Below are 4,305 nucleotides of genomic sequence, written 5' to 3'. Positions count from 1 at the left end.
GTCTAAACCTTGTCTGTGGTATTCCGAGTAGGATTCAATGATTGAATGACTGTGACGAGCTTCAAACTCGCGAGTGCTGGGCGTTAGTGACAGACGCAAAAGGAGGGTGAATCCTATTCCAGCATGATCGAGAACCGACAGATGAATAGCCGTGCCGTGACAGGGTGCGTGAGCATATTATTCACTGAGAGGATAAGATGAAGCCATTGACAAGGGTGATGCCTCCAGACGATTAGCCGTGCCGTGACAGGGCATTTGGATCATTTTCCCGAGAGAAGACCGAAAGTAGCCTTTGACAATGGTGATGCATTACATAAAGCCAGCCATGGAAAGGAGTAAGACTGATTGGATGAAGATAGCAGGAAAGCAGAGGTTCAGAGGAACGAAAGCATCTCTATTCGCTTATCTGAAATTCTCACCAATGATTTACATAAGTATTTCTATCCCTATTTTATTATATTATTTTCGAAAACTCCATAACCATTTGATATCCGCCTGACTGAGATTTACAAGGTGACCATAGCTTGCTTCATACCAACAATCTCCGTGGGATTCGACCCTTACTCACGTAAGGTATTACTTGGACGACCCAGTGCACTTGCTGGTTAGTTGTGCGAAGTTGTGAACCATGGTATTGGCATCATGTGTTTGGCGCCATTACCAGGGAAAGAAAGAGCGATGAATTTTACATAATCAAAGTGTAATCACAATTTCTGCGCACCAAGCATACATACATCATCAGTGAGGGTTCAATGCTTAAATTCTATGTTCCCTGCTTTCATGAGCTACCTTCTTGCATTTTTATCTGTTCTTACTGTATAATAATTGAATTAGTGGAATTTGATTTGTGATTGTCTTAAAGAGCTTATTTACTTCTAACCAGGTAGACAAGAATCGTATAGTTGCATTCATATATATAGGTTGCATTGCTTTGCATGAGTTTACATGTTCCTTCTTATTTATTTTATCTCCTTCAACTAAGCATGAGGACATGCTAATATCTAAGTGTGGGGAGGTTGATAAACCACTATTTTATGGTTTATATTGTGTTTAATTGTGTGGTTTTATCAAATCTTTACCCACTTATTCATTAAAAAAGCATGCATTTATAATTCCTTCCTAAAAATACTTTATGGTTGAAAATTTGCTTCCTAGAGACTTTTAATTTTGTATTTTAATTCTCCTTTATTCCATTTGATGCCGTGATCTGTGTGTTAAGTGTTTCAGGCTTTATAGGGCATGAATGACTTGGAGATTGGAAAGGAAGCTTGCAAGGAACACAAAAAATTAATGAGATGACTAGCGAGAAGTGACGCGGGCGCGTGACTCACGCGGCCGCGCGATATAGAGGAAATTGCAGTGACGCGGACGCATGGCCCACGCGACCGCGCAGATTGGAAACTGCACCAGTGACGCAAAGGCGTGGACGACAAGCATGCGTGGCAAGGTAAAACGCTGGATGACGCGAACGCCTGAATGACGCGATCGCGTGACATGCGCGATCTGCAGAATTCACTAGGAGCGATTTTGGGCCCTGTTTTGACCCAATTTTTGGCCCAGAAAAGCATATTAGAGCCAGGGAACATGCAGAGACCAGGGAAAACATTCATTCCGCATAGTTCTAGTTTTTAGATCTAATTTCTTCTCTACTCTAGATTTTCTTTCTACACATTTATCGTTCTTAGGATTTGAATTTTATTGCTTTTTGGATTGGGATATTGAGAAGAGTTATTACCTCCGCAAAGACTTCAACATTCTAGTTTGTTTCCTTATTTATATTTTACTCTTCCATGTCCTTACTTTATTCAGAATTACTATTGGATTAATTTTAGAATTTATTAATACAAGAACTACTTTTATTTTTAAATTGATCTTTTAATTATTATTTATTATGTCTTTCTTTATTTTCCTTTCTTATGTTAAGAAATTTACATTCACAATGAGCGAGTAGTTCCATAACTTGATTGGGAGTTGATTGAAAGGAAGACCTTGAGTTGGAATGCTCAAAAGAAAAATTGTAATTAGGTTTATTGTTGGATTGTCCTCTAGTCACTGACACTAATCCTTCTCAAGGGAGAGGATTGGGACTTGTGAATAGAAATAGCTTTCCAACTTGCTTGACTTTCCCTTACCTAGTAAGGGATAACTAAGCAGAACAACCTTCAATTATCAATTAATCCTGAGAGTACTCCAACAAGAATAGGGCTTCCAACTAATCTACTCCCAGTCAAGGTTTTTATTTAAAATTACATCAATTCTCTAATTTAATTTCCTGTTTATCAACTCAAACCATTTTTTGAAAACATCCGATTAATAAAATAGCATACCTTTCTGCAACTCGTTGGGAGACGACCTGGGATTCATACTCCCAGTATTTTAATTTTAATTTTGTGACAACCCTTTTAAATTGATAAACGGATATTCGGTTGGTTAAGAACTGTACTTGCAACGTATCTCTTATAACAATTTCTTAACTCGCCAATTTCCGCCACGTCAGACAGCTTGTGACTTTCTCTTCTTTTAGGTTGTTTTAGATTCTAGCTATAGATTGCATCTATCTAATCACTAAGCCAATGAACTATAATTTACTTTATATATATATATACTAGAAATACATTATCCAAGAAATTATATTGGATTTGATTTATAAGTTAACATTGATATTCTAACCATTTTCTATTGAGTGTTATATATTTAGGTTAAATGTTTAATTGATTTTTTAAAAATATTAATCTTAATGTTGTTTTGATATTGCTGCTCTTTTTATTTCCATTTTGTTTGTAATTAATTATTCTAATTGATTTGTTGATTGATATATTTATTTTTTGTTGATTTTTTTTTAATTTTTCTTTCCTCTAACCATTGAGTGTTATATATTTAGGTTAAATGTTTAATTGATTTTTTAAAAATATTAATCTTAATGTTGTTTTGATATTGCTGCTCTTTTTATTTCCATTTTGTTTGTAATTAATTATTCTAATTGATTTGTTGATTGTTGATTGAATGTAAAATATTTCAGTCCCTTTTAACCAATTCTCTTATTATCCTATAATAGTATAATAGTCAGGTGAGATATGCTAATAGATGTCTTTTCTCTTTTCTTTTGTTCCCAATGACTACATTATAAGTGTTTTTGGTTGTGCCTCATATGTATATGCATACATGTTCAAGTAGATTAGATGTTAGTGGGTTTTAGGGTATTCTATTCTATTACTTTATAATTATAATGCTATGAGATTTGTTGGAATCTGTCATTTCTTATTCAATTGGTGCCCAAAGAGGATAGCATAGGTGTTCTTGATTGTGGTAGCTACATATGTATGGATGTATAGATATGTATGTGATAGATATTAGATGATGTATGCTATGTGATACATATTTTTCTACCTTTTCTTTGAGGTATTCAAATTCAATTTTTTTGGTGATTTCTTAGCTTGTCTATAAAAGGGACTCATTAGTTGTATGGTCTAATGCACCTTCTTCCTTCTCTTAAATCTTTTGTTTCTCTTTTCTATTTATTTTTTTAGTTTTCTCTATTGTGTTTAGTGGTTGAGCCAATGCCTCCTCCATTTGATTCTATCTCTAAGATCCACCCTCCAAGGGAGGCATGAAAACTTAAAGTTAGGGTACTAAAAACTTGGATTGTTCCTTCATTTGGAAATCATGATGTTGCAAATTCAATGGAAATTTTTCTTGTTGATGAAGATGTGAGTGGCTGTTCATTGTTGGTCTTGGGTTGATTTTATTTATGGCTTTCTTTCCTCTTGAATTGTATTCTTTGTAACTGTTTTTTTTTTATTTGTTGTTATTATCTTGTGCAGTCTAACAAAATCCAAGCAACTGTTAAGAAGCATCTCATAAATAGGTTTAAAGAGAATATTATTGAGGGTCAAACATACCGAATTGTCATATTTTAGTGTTGTTCCAAACCAAGACAATTATAGGGTAGCAGAACATGAGTTTAAGTTGGTTTTCCTTAACCGTACAACTGTTATTCCTGTCCCTGATGATGCTATCCCCAAGACATGTTTCAGTTTCTATCCATTTGATGAGCTGTTGAAAATGACTACAGATTATGTTTACTTAGTTGGTAGGTGACTTTATATCTGCTTTGTCCCCTTCATTTTCTTTTTTTTTTTGTTTCAGTTTGTTGCCTTTTTTTATTGGTTAATTTTTTATGAAAGTGTGCAGTTTTGAACTGTAATTTTGTTGATGTTTGTTTTTTTGGACAGATGTTATTGGTTTGCTAACTTCTGTTGGTGAAGAGAAAGAGTATGTGAAAGATGGCAAAGTGATGAAGATGAT

The 4,305-nt window shown here is 34.4% G+C and overlaps 1 long non-coding RNA gene across 1 annotated transcript; it reads left to right on the top strand.

Annotated features, from left to right (window-relative positions):
* LOC110265492 lies at positions 3,683 to 4,305 on the top strand. The gene is made up of 3 exons (XR_002351638.1): positions 3,683 to 3,707; positions 3,822 to 4,090; positions 4,233 to 4,305. It is a non-coding gene; the product is annotated as an uncharacterized LOC110265492 (long non-coding RNA).

This window comes from Arachis ipaensis, chromosome B08 (assembly GCF_000816755.2).
Source record: "Arachis ipaensis cultivar K30076 chromosome B08, Araip1.1, whole genome shotgun sequence".
In the NCBI taxonomy this organism is placed as follows: Eukaryota; Viridiplantae; Streptophyta; class Magnoliopsida; order Fabales; family Fabaceae; genus Arachis; species Arachis ipaensis.
Note: the sequence above shows the minus strand (reverse complement) of the source record. Positions and strands in the feature narration are given on the sequence as shown.